This window comes from Crinia signifera, chromosome 19 (genome assembly GCF_055691185.1).
Source record: "Crinia signifera chromosome 19, ASM5569118v1, whole genome shotgun sequence".
NCBI classification, from domain to species: domain Eukaryota; kingdom Metazoa; phylum Chordata; class Amphibia; order Anura; family Myobatrachidae; genus Crinia; species Crinia signifera.
In genome coordinates, this window is record NC_139226.1 from 144,548,811 (window position 1) to 144,568,650 (window position 19,840).

General features: G+C 51.8%; 1 pseudogene; it reads right to left on the reverse strand.

The window, feature by feature from the left end:
• Positions 1–3,978: 3,978 nt before the first annotated feature.
• On the reverse strand, positions 3,979–4,198 carry LOC146044438 (U2 spliceosomal RNA; annotated as a pseudogene).
• Positions 4,199–19,840: the final 15,642 nt, after the last annotated feature.

Sequence of the window (19,840 nt, forward strand, 5' to 3'; positions counted from 1 at the left end):
GTTCGTTTAGGGGATTGTTGAGGTTGATTGTGTTCTTTTCTGTTTTATGGCAGCCTCCGTGCCTGATTTGGATTTTGGGACATTCATATGTCTTTTGGGGAGCGTTACGGGCTGATGTCAGACCGAACGGCCGCCAGCTAGGTTTGGATAGAGAGGAGGCAGTGGTTCGCTGGCTGGGGAAGCGCGGTATGGTATGGAGTGGAGTGTTGCCGGAATTTCACCGTTTTGTTCGGCTCGATAGGGCCCCCGACATATTAGTGTTGCATGTGGGTGGGAATGATCTTGGGGGCAGACCGTTTAGGGAGTTGATACGGGATATCAAGTTTGATCTCCTACGTTTATGGGCTATGTGTCCGGAAGTGATCACGGTTTGGTCGGATATTGTGCCACGCCATTATTGGAGGGATGCACGGTCGGCTGATAAGCTCAATAAGGCGCGGATTAAAGTTAACAGGGCGATTGGGCGCTTTATGGCCAGGAACGGGGCTGTAATGGTAAGGCACAGGGAACTTGAGTCGGGTGCCGGGGCATTTTGGAGAGGGGACGGAGTGCACCTGAATGCTGTGGGGATAGATGTTTGGTCTTTGGGACTACGAGAGGGAATAGAAACAGCGTTCCGGATGTGGGGGGGGCGCACGGGGTTAAGGGTTTAACCACGTGCTTGGTGGCGGAGGGGGGTCCTCGAGGTTAGTGGCATTGAGGCTTAATTATGCGGCGGGGAGGGCCCCATGAGGGGGCTGGACTCCCCTGGGTGAGGTAAATTAATGAGCACTGGGTGTTGACAATTGGTGCCCTCGAGCCAATCGCTATCGGCTGGGGGTAAGAACTCCTGGAAGTGCTTAGAGGTGTGGATAGATTTATTGAGGGCCTCGGGGACCACCTTCCGTGTGAATGTTTTTGGTTATTGTTAAATTGTATTGTTTCAATAAAGATGGCTGCTGTGGCCAATTTTATCCAACAGGAGAGTCATGTCATTTTTGGGTGGATAATTGGGCACAGCGATTAGACAATACCCTGTCATGTAGGAGCTGGACTGGAGGCAAAGCCTGGGGGTAGGCTCCCCTGACAGGGTTTGTAGGGAGCTGACTAGCAGTGTAGTCATAGGAGGAGTGTTTAAGGAGAGGGTCATAGGGGGAGGGGCTTAACGGGGTGTTGGAGGGGTTTATAAGCGGGTTCAGGCGGGAAATAGGGGTCACTGGGAGATTTTTCTTAACAGCTCCCACCCACCCTCCCTGTTTTCTATAGTTTTTTAGGTAGAATAATTGATAGGATGTCTTTTTGTCACAGTGGCCTGTGCGGAGGGGGGTCCTCGAGGTTAGTGGCATTGAGGCTTAATTATGCGGCGGGGAGGGCCCCATGAGGGGGCTGGACTCCCCTGGGTGAGGTTAATTAATGAGCACTGGGTGTTGACAATTGGTGCCCTCAAGCCAATCGCTATCGGCTGGGGGTAAGAACTCCTGGAAGTGCTTAGAGGTGTGGATAGATTTATTGAGGGCCTCGGGGACCACCTTCCGTGTGAATGTTTTTGGTTATTGTTAAATTGTATTGTTTCAATAAAGATGGCTGCTGTGGCCAATTTTATCCAACAGGAGAGTCATGTCATTTTTGGGTGGATAATTGGGCACAGCGATTAGACAATACCCTGTCATGTTCCTGGAAGTTATATATTCTAAGGAAATTGGAGTGAACCCTTTGACATGTAATCTGGATCTATTTATGACAGGAAAATGTTCCAATTGATATGTGAATGTAAATGCCCCAGGCATGTACACCTCCTGCACAACGCTGAGTGGGTGGGGAGAACAGGGTGGAATTACCCCCTGTGGTGATGTGTGTGGATTTTGGTCAAAAAGGCACAAGGTTTGCCTGTCAATTTGTACTTCTGCCTGTATCTGAATGCTGTAACATCACTTGTATGCTGTACCTCCTAGGGACCTAGGAGAGGGCTCTTTTCAGAGCTTCTACTTGAGCAAATAAACCATCTTTTGCCCAAGAAGTCTGCTTCATCTGCGACCAACAGAATTACTGCAATAATTCCGTTCTCCGGCTGTTCTGGGCATAGCATCCAGCGTCTCCGAGTCTCTGCTCTGCCAGCTACCAAAGCAGAGGTCTGGTCCATGACCAGTGGGGGACCAGTCGACACCAGCAGCTTGTCGACGCAGGTAGTACTCAGGTGCCAGCGATTGGGCCTGAGGATGTATCCGTGGTTCCGGATGCTATGTAGGAGGAGTCTGGTGGTGGCAGCAATTACCCCGCCCACTGCGTAGTGGGCGGAGTCAGTAACAGGCGGTTACTGACGGTAACAGGGAATCCCCTATCGGCCAGGTCCCGTGAGACCAGGAACCGCTATCTGTGGACCCGAAGGGCGTAGCCAGAGCTAAGGGCAGGTGTCCGGTCACAAGCCATCACTGTGTGTGGCATATGTATAATGGAGCATCACTGTGTGTGGCATATGTATAATGGAGCATCACTGTGTGTGGCATATGTATAATGAGTTTGAAAAAACTCAGGAGCCCGAGGTGTGCTCCCTACCACCAGTGCTGTGCCTAAACACGTGCAAAGGGGGCCGTGCGATCGAAGTGGGTCCATCTCCCGAAGGAGATAGGGCCCCGTTTTTCCCCTAACCCCTCTCAACCATAAGGCCGAAGAGGGAAAAATAGGGAACGGTGGGTCCTCTTCGCCGAAGCTTAGAGAACCTCATTCCTCAACCCCCGGAAGGGTTAGGACGGTGGGTCCTCCGCACCCGAAGGTTTGGAGAGACCCTCAGTAGACTTCCCTCCGCCTTGCGGCTCGGGGTCGTCCTCGGGGGGCACGAAGCTCTCCCCAAAAGGCGAGAGCTTCGTCACATTGGGGAAATGGAAGGCCCGAAAGGGTCGACCACACTACCCAAAAAAACGTGACAAAACTACAAAAAACAAGGAACGTGAAAAGTTTGAAGAAACTCAGGGAGCCCAAGGTGTGCTCCCACCACCACCAGTGCTGTGCCTAAACACGTGCAAAGGGGGCAGCCGTACGAACGTTTGGACCCTCTCCCAAAGGAGAAAGGCCCCATGGTTCCCCTAACCCCCCTCAACCATAAGGCCGAGGAAGGGAAAAAAGGGATCGGTGGGTCCTCTTCGCCGAAGCTCAGAGAGACCCGCATTTCCTCCACCCCCGGAAGGGTTTTGGACGGTGGGTCCTCCGCACCCGAAGGTTTGGAGAGACCCGCTTAGGCTTCCCTCCGCCTTGCGGCTCGGGGTTGACCTCGAGGGGACCGGGACTCTCCCCAAAAGGTGAAGAGTCCCAGCCACGTTTGGGGAACGGAAGGCCCGTTAGGGACAGCCGCACTACCCAAATCAAAAAAACGTGACAAACTAACGAAAAACGTGAAGTGCTCAAAAGTGCAAATCAAAGAAAGAAATAAAAAGAGGCCCTAGCCAAAAGGCCGGGGTGGGGGTGTAAAAAATTGTCCTACCCCATCCAAAAGGACGAGGTAAGGACGTGTAGCCTAACCTAGAGGGAAGTGCGCGGTGCAAGTGCCATTCAGTGCATGGTGCTGGACATCACCAGTGCAAATCAGGCACCCCCGAGTTACCCCGGGGGCACAGTGCAGCCTCGGGCTCCAGGCAGCCGACCAATCAGCGTCCGACCAAGTTTTTCTCCGTCTCACCAGCAGACATTTTCCAGCCCCTGGCATGGGAATGGGTACTCCACTGGGCTTTTCGAAAGACTCCCTTAGGGGCTGCACCCCCCTCGGAAGAGCAATCTACTCAGTCCCAGTGTTTCTCCGCTCCCAGGGTTAAGATACTAGGCTGAGCTTTTCGCTGTGCCCAGGCCGGGGGCCTGCCCCAACCTGGACCAATCTACTCGGTCTCAGCTTTTCTCCGCTCCCTGGGAATGGATACTAGACTGAGCCTTTCGCTGCTCATCCTTCGGGGGCTACAAACCCTGTCAGGAGAGTCAAACTACTAGGCCCAGTGTTTCTCCCCCCCTCTTACCAGTGGATTTACGGAAACAACACCTCCTACCAAAGGCAGAGGTGAAGGTACTCAGCCAAACTTTTCACCACTCCCAGGCAAAAAAGAGGGGTCCCACACCCTCCGCCCATCAGAGCAGCTACTCAGTTCAGCCTTTCTCTATTCTCTGCCAGAGGCCAGTCCATACCCACTGATAAGAACAGATACTACACTTGATCTTAGCCAAAAGGCCGAGAAGCGAGGAACGTGAAAAGTGACGAACGTCACAGTGTGGGACATATGTGTAATGGGCATCACGGTGTGTGGCATATGTATAATGGCCATCACCATACCTCCCAACTGTCACGATTACAGCGGGACAGTCCCGATTTTCGGGTCCTGTCCCGCTGTCCCACCCGCGGCAGGCATTGTCCCGCTGCGGGGGGTGGCAGTTGGGAGACCCCCCAATCTAATAGAATAGACGCATGCGCACAGCGTCTATTCTTGTATGAAAATGAGGTTGCGGCTAATTAGCATAAGCCGCACCCTCATTTACATATGCCCCGCCCCCTTTTCGGGCGCTATATAGTGTCCCTATTTCATTAGCACAGAAGTTGGGAGGTATGCATCACGGTGTGGGACATATGTGTAATGCGCATCACGGTGTGTGGTATATGTATAATGGTGCATCACGGTGTGTGGTATATGTATAATGGACATCACGGTGTGTGGCATATGTATAATGGACATCACTGGTGTGTGGCATATGTATAATGGAGCATCACGGTGTGTGGCATATGTATGATGGGCATCACGGTGTGTGACATATGTATAATGGGCATCACGGTGTGTGGCATATGTATAATGGGCATCACGGTGTGGGGCATATGTATAATGGGCATCACGGTGTGGCATATGTATAACGCGCATCACGGTGTGCGGCATATGTATAATGGAGCATCACGGTGTGTGGCATATGTATAATGAGCATCACGGTGTGGCATATGTATAATAGAGCATCACGGTGTGTGGCATATGTATAATGGAGCATTATGGTGTGTGGCATATGTATAATGGCCATCACGGTGTGTGACATATGTATAATGGGCATCTCTGTGTGTGGCATATGTGTAATGGGCATCACGGTGTGGGACATATGTGTAATGGGCATCACGGTGTGGGACATATGTGTAATGGGCATCACGGTGTGGGACATATGTGTAATGGGCATCACAGTGTGGGACATATGTATAATGGGCATCTCTGTGTGTGGCATATGTATAATGGGCATCACGGTGTGGGACATATGTGTAATGCGCATCACGGTGTGTGGCATATGTATAATGGAGCATCACGGTGTGTGGCATATGTATAATGAGCATCAGGGTGTGTGGCATATGTATAATGGGCATCACGGTGTGTGGTATATGTATAATGGGCATCACGGTGTGTGGCATATGTATAATGGCATCAGGGTGTGTGGCATATGTATAATGGCATCACGGTGTGTGGCATATGTATAATGGGCATCACGGTGTGTGGCATATGTATAAGGGACCATCACGGTGTGCGGCATATGTATAATGAGCATCACGGTGTGCGGCATATGTATAATGGGCATCACGGTGTGGGGCATATGTATAATGGAGCATCACGGTGTGTGACATATGTATAATGGAGCATCACGGTGTGTGGCATATGTATAATGGGCATCACGGTGTGTGGCATATGTATAATGGGCATTGCGGTGTGTGGCATATGTATAATGGAGCATCACAGTGTGTGGCATATGTATAATGGGCATCACGGTGTGTGGTATATGTATAATGGGCATCACGGTGTGTGGCATATGTATAATGGCATCAGGGTGTGTGGCATATGTATAGTGGCATCACGGTGTGTGGCATATGTATAATGGGCATCACGGTGTGTGGCATATGTATAATGGAGCATCACGGTGTGTGGCATATGTATAATGAGCATCACGGTGTGCGGCATATGTATAATGGGCATCACGGTGTGGGGCATATGTATAATGGAGCATCACGGTGTGTGGCATATGTATAATGGTGCATCACGGTGTGTGGCATATGTATAATGGGCATCACGGTGTGTGGCATATGTATAATGGGCATCACGGTGTGGGACATATGTATAATGGGCATCACGGTGTACGGCATATGTATAATGGAGCATCACGGTGTGCGGCATATGTGTAATGGCATCACGGTGTGTGGCATATGTATAATGGGCATCACTGTGTGTGGCATATGTATAATGGAGCATCACGGTGTGTGACATATGTATAATGGCCATCACGGTGTGTGACATATGTATAATGGACATCACGGTGTGGGACATATGTGTAATGGGCATCACGGTGTGGGACACATGTATAATGGGCATCTCTGTGTGGGACATATGTGTAATGGGCATCACGGTGTGTGGCATATGTATAATGGGCATCAGGGTGTGTGGCATATGTATAATGGGCATCACGGTGTGGAGCATATGTATAATGGAGCATCATGGTGTGCGGTATATGTATAATGGAGCATCACGGTGTGTGGCATATGTATAATGGGCATCGCGGTGTGTGGCATATGTATAATGGGCATCACGATGTGTGGTATATGTATAATGGTGCATCACGGTGTGTGGCATATGTATAATGGGCATCAGGGTGTGTGACATATGTATAATGGACATCACGGTGTATGACATATGTATAATGGACATCACGGTGTGTGGCATATGTATAATGGAGCATCACGGTGTGTGGCATATGTATAATGGGCATCTCTGTGTGTGGCATATGTATAATGGGCACAACTGTGTGCGGCATATGTATAATGGACATCACGGTGTGGGGCATATGTATAATGGAGCATCACGGTGTGTGGCATATGTATAATGGGCATCACGGTGTGGGACATATGTATAATGGACATCACTGTGTGCGGCATATGTATAATGGACATCACGGTGTGTGACATATGTGTAATGGGCATCACGGTGTGGGGCATATGTATAATGGAGCATCACGGTGTGGGGCATATGTATAATGGGCATCACGGTGTGTGGCATATGTATAATGGACATCACGGTGTGTGGCATATGTATAATGGGCATCACTGTGTGCGGCATATGTATAATGGACATCACGGTGTGGGGCATATGTATGATGGAGCATCACGGTGTGTGGCATATGTATAATGGACATCACGGTGTGTGGCATATGTATAATGGGCATCTCTGTGTGGGACATATGTATAATGGAGCATCACGGTGTGGAACATATGTATAATGGAGCATCACGGTGTGTGGCATATGTATAATGGGCATCTCTGTGTGTGGCATATGTGTAATGGGCATCACGGTGTGGGACATATGTGTAATGGGCATCACGGTGTGTGGCATATGTATAATGGGCATCACGGTGTGTGGCATATGTATAATGGACATCACGGTGTGTGGCATATGTATAATGGGCATCACTGTGTGCGACATATGTATAATGGACATCACGGTGTGTGGCATATGTATAATGGGCATCACGGTGTGGGACATATGTATAATGGACATCACTGTGTGCGGCATATGTGTAATGGGCATCACGGTGTGGGACATATGTGTAATGGGCATCACGGTGTGTGGCATATGTATAATGGAGCATCACGGTGTGTGGCATATGTATAATGGGCATCTCTGTGTGTGGCATATGTATAATGGGCATCACGGTGTGGGACATATGTGTAATGGGCATCACGGTGTGTGGCATATGTATAATGGGCATCACGGTGTGGGACATATGTATAATGGACATCACTGTGTGCGGCATATGTGTAATGGGCATCACGGTGTGGGACATATGTGTAATGGGCATCACGGTGTGTGGCATATGTATAATGGAGCATCACGGTGTGTGGCATATGTATAATGGGCATCTCTGTGTGTGGCATATGTATAATGGGCATCACGGTGTGGGACATATGTGTAATGGGCATCACGGTGTGTGGCATATGTATAATGGAGCATCACGGTGTGTGGCATATGTATAATGGGCTAATTCTCTGCGTGCAGGTTGCAAAACCGCATTATAAAGTAGTCTTTTCCTGTAATGCTGTGCCCCTTGCAGTGAGGCTACATCCCTGTTTTTTGGGTGCGCGCCTTTGGCGTATATTGTCCACTTTGCTACTGGGGATTGTTATGTTACTGCCACTGTTAGGAGGAATTATATGTTTTTTTTTTGTTTTTTTAAACTGTAATGCCCCACCCCTTTTGTAGCTCCTCCCACATCACCGCCCACTTTCTGCCCCCGCCCACAGTTCCTGAACCTATTTTCCTACAGAAATAGCACTGGTTACGCCCATAGGTGAAGTTAGACACACCCTCTCGGTGGCAAGGCGCATTCTACTAGCAGCTAAAATCTCCCTGAAACTAGTTTTCAAAAGTACTCAAGTATGGCCCGCAGCTTCCCGGACTTTACATTATAAATATGCTCACAGGACCCAGGAGGGCTGCGCGCATCCCCGACTGCACGCAGCTCCTCCCATGGTCCTTTGTGGAGCGTGCGCCGCCACGTGACCTTGGGCAGCGCCGTCTTCCTCCTTTGTCCTCCCTCTCTCCTGCATGTGCTGCTGCGGCGGGGGCTAGCGTGCACTTGTGTGTGTGTGTGGCGTAGCAGCCCAACCAACACAGGACATGTGTCGGAGGGAATTGGCAAACTCCCACTGACTCTCATCGTGCAGCAGTGAGAGTGACTCACTGCTGCCTGTGATTTCTATTATGCAATGTGAAACCTCTTGCCCAGCGCCAGCCCAGCAATGGCTTTTATTTAAAAAAAAAAGGCTGTAATCTTTCCCAGTGCCCTGCCGCAGGTGTTTTTTTTTAAATAAAAGCCATTGCTGGGCACAGGGCATGGCACTGAATCTGTGGACATGGCACATACTGTACCCCCACAGCGGTGAAAAAATGGAGTAGTGACTTGCCCCTGTTAAGCCACACCCCTGAAATGGCGCCACACCCCTTTTATGCCACGCACCTTATTTTTTTTCCGCGTGCAAATCCATTGTCTCTAGTCTAGGACCACACATGACAGGGTATTGTCTAATCGCTGTGACCATAAATCCACCCAAAAATGACACAACACTCCTGTTGGATAAAATTGGCCACAGCGGCCATCTTTATTCAAACAATACAAATTTAACAATAACCAAAAAACATTCCCAACGGAGGTGGTCCCCGAGGCCCCCAATAAATCTATCCACACGTTCAAGCACTTCCAGGAGTTCTTACCCCCAGCCGATAGCGATTGGCTCGAGGGCACCAATTGTCAACACCCAGTGCTCATTACTTAACCTCACCCAGGGGAGTCCAGCCCCCTCATGGGGCCCTCCCCGCCGCATAATTAAGCCTCAATGTCACTAACCTCGAGGACCCCCCTCCGCACAGGCCACTGTGACAGAAAAAGACATACTATCAATTATCTACCTAAAACCTTATAAAAAACCGGGAGGGTGGGTGGGAGCTGTTGTAAAAAATTCTCCCAGTGACCCCTTTTCCCGCCTGAACCCTGCTTATAAACCCCTCCAACACCCCGTTAAGCCCCTCCCCCTATGACCCACTCCTCTGACACCCCTTCTATGACTATCCTGCTAATCAGCTCCCTACAAACCCTGTCAGGGGAGCCTACCCCCAGGCTTTGCCTCCAGTTCGGCCCCTACATGACAGGGTATTGTCTAATTGCTGTGACCATAAATCCACCCAAAAATGACACAACACTCCTGTTGGATAAAATTGGCCACAGCGGCCATCTTTATTAAAACAATACAAATTTAACAATAACCAAAAAACATTCCCAACGGAGGTGGTCCCCGAGGCCCCCAATAAATCTATCCACACGTTCAAGCACTTCCAGGAGTTCTTACCCCCAGCCGATAGCGATTGGCTCGAGGGCACCAATTGTCAACACCCAGTGCTCATTACTTAACCTCACCCAGGGGAGTCCAGCCCCCTCATGGGGCCCTCCCCGCCGCATAATTAAGCCTCAATGTCACTAACTTCGAGGACCCCCCTCCGCCACCAAGCACGGGGTTAAACCCTTAACCCCGTGCGCCCCCCCACATCCGGAACGCTGTTTCTACTCCCTCTTGTAGTCCCAAAGACCAAATATCTATCCCCACAGCATTCAAGTGCACACCATCCCCTCTCCAAAATGCCCCGGCACCGGACTCGAGTTCCCTGTGCCTAACCACCACTGCCCCATTCCTAGCCATAAAACGCCCAATCGCCCTGTTAACTTTAATCCGCGCCTTATTGAGCTTGTCAGCCGACCTTGCATCCCTCCAAAATTGACGTGGCACAATGTCCGACCAAACCGTGATCACCTCCGGAAACATTGACCATAAACGCAGGAGATCAAACTTGATATCCCGTATCAACTCCCTAAATGGTCTGCCCCCAAGGTCATTCCCCCCCACATGTAACACTAATATATCGGGAGCCCTGTCGAGACGAACAAAGTGGTGGAACTCCTGCCATACTCCACTCCATACCATACCGCGCTTCCCCAGCCAGCGGACCAACGCCTCCTCTCTATCCAAACCCAGCTGGCGGCCATTCGGTCTCACATCAGCCCGTAACGCTCCCCAAAAGACATATGAATGTCCTAAAATCCAAATCAGGCACGGAGGCTGCCCTAAAACAGAAAAACACGCAGTCAACCTTAACAATCCCCTAGGCGAACATAAGAACGAAAACGAGACGATTCCCACCGCCCAATACGCTTAATTAACTCATCACCAAACCCCATTCTAGCAGCCTCAGTTGCGGCCCCAATACGGAAAGAGTGCCCAGCGTATTCCTCCCCCTTGAGGCCCAACGTCCGCAGGACTGCTCTGAACACACTTGTGAACTGGAATCGTGACAAAAAGGACCCATCTGCATGCACCAACAAAGGATCACTTCCCCTGCCACCTCTGACTTCCTTAAACTTCCTTAGTCGTGCCACCGGGCACATCTCCGACCCTGGTACAGAGAAGAGGACTACCCTCTTTCCCCTCCCTAACTGATCCGTCTTTGACCTCCTAACCACTAGCTCGACCCTGTCTGCGTATAAATCCACATCCTCCTCTAACAACCCCCCTGGCCTGGACACGCTTGGACTCACGAGCTCACCTATCCGCAGTGCACCGAAGAAAGCAAGCGAAAAGGCTACCCCGAACAACCTTTCCTCGAAATTGGAACTAAAACCGCCCCTAACTTCTTGCCCATATTCTGCAACAACTGAAAGGAAACCGGCCTTCTCTGATCCTGGACCACATGGCCTCTCCTCCACCCTTTCAGTGCTTGCGCAATCAGGAAATTCTTAGTGACATCAGGCCTACCACCTGAACGGAACCCAAAAGCCAAACCCGCCATGCAGCGCGTGATTTTTGCCACTGACCAACCAATCTCCTTACAATGGCCTATATATAACAGAACAGCCAACTCGTCATCATCCTCCCTTAAACCTGCTACCTCACGCCATTCCAACCAGCTCCGCCAGTCCTGATTATACGCCGACCATGTATTCGGGGCCAGAGATTCCCTGATGAGCTGGTCAACTACCCGTCCAGCAGATCCCAGAGCCGACTCGGGAACTCGGTCCCCTCCCTGTCCGCCACTGGCGCCAACTCCCGGAAACGCTCCCACTGTGAACGAGATAAAGAATCCGCAATGCCGTTAGAGACACCGGGGACGTGCCTGGCCACCACCCACAAATTCAACGCCAGACATTCCAATACTAACTGCTGCAAAATAGTGACCACTGGCGGGGAAGATGCCGACAATTGGTTAATGGCCATGACAACCCCTAAATTATCGCAATGAAAACAAATCTTCCTATTGCGGAACAACTCCCCCCAAATCACTACTGCAACTAAAATAGGAAACAACTCCAACAAAGCCAAGTTTTTTACCATGCCCCTCTGCACCCAAGACTCAGGCCACCGGCCCACACACCAATGTCCCTGGCAATATGCCCCAAAACCGACACTCCCAGCCGCGTCTGTGAAGAGGTCCAGCTCCGTGGCCACGCATGCGTCTGACATCCACAACGCTCTGCCATTAAAAGCCTCCAAAAATGTTGCCCATACCCGCAAGTCACCTTTTAATTCTCTACCTAGTCTGACAAAATGATGAGGAAGAACCACCCCCGCTGTCGCTGCTGCCAGCCTCCTGCTGAATATGCGGCCCATAGGTATGATGCGTGTGACGACCCCAGGCTCATAATGTGCATTACTTTTGCCTCATGTGTTTTCCGCCTTGAGAAAGGCAGCGTTTACAGTTTGCACGGGTCCCGGGGCCACACACGATTCAGCGATCACACAGAAAGCACGCAATAGCAAGGTCCAATGGAACCTTTATTACATAGAGACTAAATAAAACATGTAAACCGTAACCACACTATGTACATATATATACAGGTAGCATTAACATTAAACACAGTTATGAATAGACCAATATGACTAGAACCACACAAAGCAAGAACCCCTACCCCTATACCGGGAATATGCACCTCAGGGAATACTTGCGTCTGCTGGATGTTGGTTGCTGGGAGGGCGATGATGGTGTCCTGCTGATCTTGGCCTGCGCCAATCACTACTCCTGGGAGTAGGGCACCCTGCAAAAGTCACCCAGCTCCTGCTGGCACACTTAAGCCAGGCACCTGTGATGCTCTGGTGGGGGCAGTATGCTTGGCTGTGTCCCCATCTTCCAGCACCAGGCGGACAGGCTTGGTTCCTGGCAGCCGCCTCTCTCTGCAGTCTCTCAAACTCAACAACAACCCCCACCCCTGGTGCGAGCCCTCTTCAAAACTTCCATCCTCCCAGAATGCTCCGCTCCCCTGGTGACCTCACGGAGTGTCCTGATTGGAGGGATTTCAATCCTGCTCTTTAGAAGGTGTCTCAGAGCTATGTGGAGACCCCCTGTGGTTTTGGAGACATGTAGTCTGCAATGATTCCCCTTAGAACAAAGGCCAGGTAATTATGCTGATAAGGAAAATGTCCACTTTGGGATTGTATAATGAGCCATGTTAACCCCTTGTAGTCATTTGTGATGTCACAGCCCCCTCAGCTGATTGCTGCTTCCTGTGCAGGGGGAGAGGGGGGGTCAGTCCTGGCTTTCCCATGTATCACTCACACACTGGATGGCAGGAAATTGCACACATGCAATAAACAGTACATTACGGAGACAGACATCTATCAGGCTCAGGGGTATATGCCCTGATAGGCACAACACTTATAAGAACAAGGGACTACTTCCCGAAACATCTGGTATCTAATAAAGTCACATTCTATTACTATAGAACACACAGTCCTGTGGATAGCTCCATTAGTGTGAGAGGCACAGCTCCCAGGAGGTTGCAGTCTATGAATTCAGCTAAGAGGGTGTCTGTGTCTCTGGGCTGTATTTAGGAATTTTGGGGTGTCTACCCCCTCATGATCCAGGTGCGGGGGGTGCCCAAATGATGGTTCATGACACACCTCCCCCTTCCTAAATCCGGTCAGAGGGGCTAGCTCCGCGATCGGAGCCAGTCAGGATGACCGGGCCCAGAGATCGCATGCGGGCATGATCCCGCTCATCCTGTCGGGACAACCCACAACCCTTTGGGTGTTCCTTCTTCCTCTTGGGTTTGGCGAATCGTCCCAGGTGCTGCGGGTCAGGTATAACCACTACTTCTGTGGCCTGGGCCGACATCACCCCTTTCCCGCCTGGGTCACCCCAAGGTGTGCATATGTTACCCTTGGGGAGGACCGGCTCCTGGTCCGGATGAGTGGGGTCTGAGGTCAGCAGTTTACCATTTGTAACACACCTTCCCGCATCCCCGTGACCGGGTTTTCCCCTGTCATGTGGAAAGCTTTCCTCCTCGCCTTCCCTTTTGGTTGTTCCTCCTCCCTCCGCCTCTGGCGCAACTGGGAGGGGCCTGATCTGCGCACTCAGACCAGCATCATGGAACCTGGCCGCTCTCAACAACAGTGCTGATGTTGGCTGTAGAGGAGTGGTGGGTACCGAAAATGTTCCTCCCTCCAATGCCTTCACATCCACCCCACTTGGGTCGGAAACCTCCCCCAGCCCCGGAAACTGCTGGGCCTCCCCTGGGCAACCTTCCATCCCTGTCTGTTCATCCACCTCGCAGGGCTTCCGCACACTCTGCCCCCACCTGCCCCTAGCAATAGGCAGTGGCCCAGGGAATTCTCCTCCACCCCATGGCTGCAGAAGAGCAGGGGGTATCCGCAATCCTTCTCCTGCTCTTCCCTCAAAAGCTTCCCCCTTTGGGTCGAACACCTCCCCCAGCCCTTGGAACAACAACTGCTGGGCCTCCCCTGGGCAAACTTCCATCTTCCCCAGGGTGCACTGCTTCCCCAGCCTGGCTATGAGAGGGACTGGTGGGGTGGCATTGTACAGCAGCACTGCTGGCATCTCCCTTACAGCCCCAGGTGCAAACTCACATTCTCTTGCTCGTGCCATGCTGGGTGGTGAGGTGTCTTCCTCTGAGGCGCAGGGGGGTGATGAGCTATGCCTCTGACCATCCCCTCCATGTTTGCTTGCTTGGCTGCCTGTTTGCTGCAGCGGCTCCCCGGGCACATAATTACAGTCAGTCACTCTTGCAGGGGACTCACAGTAGTGCTGCACCCCAGCCTCTACTCCCTGCTCTGGCACCCCGGTCACGTACCTGCCTTTTAACTTCAGATCCTCCTGGCTCTGATGGCTAAGTGGGAACAGTCCTGGATAATCCTCCTGGGGTGGTGGAGTGGCAGAGCACACACCAGACACATTTCCTTCCATCTCCCCCTGCTGAATATGCTGGGGATCCTGTGGCAAGATGCCCTCATTCGCTGGGCCGCTGGTGGTCCTGTAAGGGAGAATTACTGCCCCCTCGGCTGGGGCACAATCATTGCAGACCCCCTGGCCGCTAGTTTCAAAGTCTCCATCTCCCACATCTGCAAAAGGGAAGATGTACTGCCATTCTTCCTGGGGTGCCATTTTTGGGTGCACCCCCATCCTTTGGCTAGCTGCTTGGAGCAGTGGCTGACCACTGCTTTGTACCTCCTGTGGCGAGGACTCAGCAATCACAGTCCCAGCCTCCGAGGTCTGCTCTGCTCTGGGGCTATTCTCTGGGGCAGCCCCTGCACTGTATACTGGCACTGCTCCATCTATCACGGGCTCCGTGTGCACCAGTCCATCATCACCATGTGGGGCCACAGTGCCCAGCTCTGCCACACTACTTGGCACAATGCAGGGGGAATAGATATCCCCTTCCCAATGTCCATCTGCAACAGACACAGTCCATGATGATAGGGCTCCTTGGGAGTCCCAGGTCCCTGGTGCGAAATCGCAGGGACACTCCACAGCTCGTTCCTCATTTCCCAACTCACTGAATGGGAACAGTTCTGTGATTTCTCCCGGTGTCAGAGGGGAATTTAGTTCAGTGTCTCTGTGCGGATGCACAAGCTGCAGCAGCCGACGTTCCTCTGCCTCTACCCTCTGACACTGGTCCAGCCACTCTGGAGAATTCAGCTGCCCCTGTGCTAGGGCGACTCTCTCTGCATTATCATAACAGTGTAGGAGACACTGCAACTGCTCCTGGACACTTCTCAGTTCTCCTGGACACAGGACCCAGTTTCTATACGCGCTGAACGCATGTAGCGGGTCCTCTTGCTGCTCGTACACCCATCGAATAAGAGTGCAGTGTGAGCGGCCTTCGGGGGGTGTGCTGCATCGTAGCCTCCATTCCGCAATTAGGTCCTCCAGACTCATTCTTGCTAATGGAGCTCCAGATTCTGCAGGCCACAGATCCTCCGCCTCCCCCCCTGGGATCTCGGTAGTGGACCCCTCGGTCATCCACCCCGGTGGCACCATCAACTCCTCCTCCCTTTGAGTTCTCTTCGCGGGCTCCTTCCCAGGACCCACTTTACCCGGTGCTGGCACGCTGGCCTCAGCGACCCGGCTTCTGTGCATTAGCTGATGCGTGGCGTTACTTACTTCTGTGACAAAAGCCTTCCACGCCACCGTATGCAGCAGGTTCCCTGCAGCAGCCTCAAATACATACTGCTCAAATTCATCGGTCAGGTAAGCTGCTTTCTCCTCTGTAGTAGCTCCTGTCCATACATTAATCCACCGATATGCTGCTTCCCAATCCTCCCAGAGGGGCTGCATCAGCGTGGATGGACTGCTCAGGTCCCATTCCTCAGCCAGACGACTCCATGACGATTCCTCATCTATGAGCCTCACTGCTCTGGGCAACTGGGGGCACCTCTTGCCTCTCTTTAGACGTTTCTGTCCTTTTCCTGGCCCCATTCTCCAAACGTGCTGCACTAGTAGGGCTTGGCCAGCGTCACTTGCTGAACCCCCTCACTTCAGCTTCCGTTTCTGGGCCACGGCACACTCCACCGTTCTCACGCTTGCAGGGAAAGTCCCCTGGACAAGCAGGCACTTAAGCGGAATTCTTCCCTCGCGTAATGCCCTCGCACAGGAACCTTTTTCTTCCTCCCCGGTGTTCCAGCTAGGTTTATAAGAGCTCTGCTCTGTGTGGTTCTATACTACTGGGTTACGGACTATTGCGCCTTTAGAGCTTGGCCGCATACCGATACGGACCCCTGGCTCTGCCCGGACGTCGGGCCTGTGTGATCCCCACTGCTTGCCACCAATTGTGACGACCCCAGGCTCATAATGTGCATTACTTTTGCCTCATGTGTTTTCCGCCTTGAGAAAGGCAGCGTTTACAGTTTGCACGGGTCCCGGGGCCACACACGATTCAGCGATCACACAGAAAGCACGCAATAGCAAGGTCCAATGGAACCTTTATTACATAGAGACTAAATAAAACATGTAAACCGTAACCACACTATGTACATATATATACAGGTAGCATTAACATTAAACACAGTTATGAATAGACCAATATGACTAGAACCACACAAAGCAAGAACCCCTACCCCTATACCGGGAATATGCACCTCAGGGAATACTTGCGTCTGCTGGATGTTGGTTGCTGGGAGGGCGATGATGGTGTCCTGCTGATCTTGGCCTGCGCCAATCACTACTCCTGGGAGTAGGGCACCCTGCAAAAGTCACCCAGCTCCTGCTGGCACACTTAAGCCAGGCACCTGTGATGCTCTGGTGGGGGCAGTATGCTTGGCTGTGTCCCCATCTTCCAGCACCAGGCGGACAGGCTTGGTTCCTGGCAGCCGCCTCTCTCTGCAGTCTCTCAAACTCAACAACAACCCCCACCCCTGGTGCGAGCCCTCTTCAAAACTTCCATCCTCCCAGAATGCTCCGCTCCCCTGGTGACCTCACGGAGTGTCCTGATTGGAGGGATTTCAATCCTGCTCTTTAGAAGGTGTCTCAGAGCTATGTGGAGACCCCCTGTGGTTTTGGAGACATGTAGTCTGCAATGATTCCCCTTAGAACAAAGGCCAGGTAATTATGCTGATAAGGAAAATGTCCACTTTGGGATTGTATAATGAGCCATGTTAACCCCTTGTAGTCATTTGTGATGTCACAGCCCCCTCAGCTGATTGCTGCTTCCTGTGCAGGGGGAGAGGGGGGGTCAGTCCTGGCTTTCCCATGTATCACTCACACACTGGATGGCAGGAAATTGCACACATGCAATAAACAGTACATTACGGAGACAGACATCTATCAGGCTCAGGGGTATATGCCCTGATAGGCACAACACTTATAAGAACAAGGGACTACTTCCCGAAACATCTGGTATCTAATAAAGTCACATTCTATTACTATAGAACACACAGTCCTGTGGATAGCTCCATTAGTGTGAGAGGCACAGCTCCCAGGAGGTTGCAGTCTATGAATTCAGCTAAGAGGGTGTCTGTGTCTCTGGGCTGTATTTAGGAATTTTGGGGTGTCTACCCCCTCATGATCCAGGTGCGGGGGGTGCCCAAATGATGGTTCATGACACAGCGACACGCGAAGTTCAATTTACCCAGCAAGGATTGCAACTCCCGCAATCTAATTTTCTTCAACAGCAATGCCCTCCCTACCTCAGCTTTCAAACCCAGAATTTTTTCTTCAGGCAAGCGGCACTCCATATTCTCGGTATCAATGACAATACCCAAAAAACTGATCACTGTCGCAGGGCCCTCCGTTTTGCCAGGTGCAAGCGGGACCCCAAAGTCCGCCGCCACCCTTTCAACCGTCCTCAACAACAAGTCGCAGACCCCGGTACCCCCCGGACCAATACATAAGAAGTCATCCAGGTAATGAATAACTGAACTGCACCCAGAGACATCCTTAACCACCCACTCCACAAAGGAACTAAAGGCCTCAAAGTAAGCACACGACAAGGAGCAACCCATCGGTAAAGATCGATCAACAAAAAACTCCCCGTTCCAACAACAACCTAACAAGCGCAAACTGGTTGGGTGAACCGGCAGCAAAAGAAATGCAGATTCAATATCAGTCTTTGCCAACCGGGCCCCTTTCCCAAACCGCTTCACCCACTGAACAGCCGCGTCAAAAGATGTATAAACCACCGAACAGATGTCGGGGTCAATGCCATCATTGACCGACGCCCCCTTCGGAAAAGACAGATGGTGTATAAGACGAAACTTGTTCGCCTCCTTTTTAGGCACCACCCCCAATGGTGAGACTATCAAATCCGGCCATGGTGGCGACCCAAAAGGCCCAGCCATACGACCCAGCTGTACCTCCTTAAACAGTTTATCCTGAACCACCTCCGGGTGTTCCCTTGCAGACTTCAAATTCCTCCTAAAAACCCCTGAAACCCGGACATCGGAAGGTATCTTAAAACCTTCCCTAAACCCTTCCTCCAACAATGCGGCTGTCTGCTGATCAGGATATCTACGCAGATAGCCCAGCATCCTTTCCAGCCGAACCGGCGTCTCCCCCTTTTGCATTACCATCCTGTGACTTCCCCCTGAAGCATTTATTTGCACCATGGGTCCCTCCACACGAGGAACATTCATGCTTGAATTTGCATTTTGCCCCAAAACGGCATGACCCGTCGTTGAAGGCAAAACAGAGTCCCTTCTGCATGGCCGATCCATTTGAAGCCTCCCTCGGCCCCCCCCCGTCCCCACGAAAGGGCTGCCCGCTTTTCATGGGGGCCGTCACCTTTAACCATAAAGCAATGTCCTTATGATCCCAACGTAAGTTAGGACGCACCGCCTTCCTCTGTCTAAACTGTTCATCATACCGGAGCCAAGCCAGGCCCCCATACACCCGGTACGCCTCCCCTATCGCATCCATGTAACAAAACAAACCTGAACAATTTTCAGGTGCCTTTTCCCCAATCACGCTAGCCAAAATAGCGAATGCTTGTAACCAGTTCGCGAACGACCGCGGTATCAGCCGATACCGCCGACGTTCTTCCTCCTCCTTCTTCTCCTCCTTACGGGGCCTATCCAGATTAAAACGCTCCAAAGGGAGCAGTGAAAATATATCCACGTATTCCCCTTTCCAAATCCTCTCCCTCACTTCCTGCTTTAGGTGGGCCCCCAACGGCCCCTCAAAGCAGACGTACACTTCCCCTTTCGCAGTGTCACTGAGCCTCCCTACCTCCTCTTGCGTCTCCCCGCTGCTCGCTTGAGCCCCCACACTGCTGCTGATTTGCGCACTACTGGCCACCGGCACCCCGCTGCTAACTGGCACCCCACTGCTAGCCGGCACATTACTGCTGACTGCCATGCTACTGCCCACCGGCACCCCACTGCTAACTGTCACACTACTGCTGGCTTGCGTGCTCGCATTCTGCGGCACCCACGCCGCCGCCGGGGACGGCCCCGCCCCCTGCCGCAAGCCAGCCAACCAATCTGCAAAACCACTCAATAATTCCGTAAAACCCCTGCTCATTTCCCCTTGGAGGGCTGCCCCTCCCC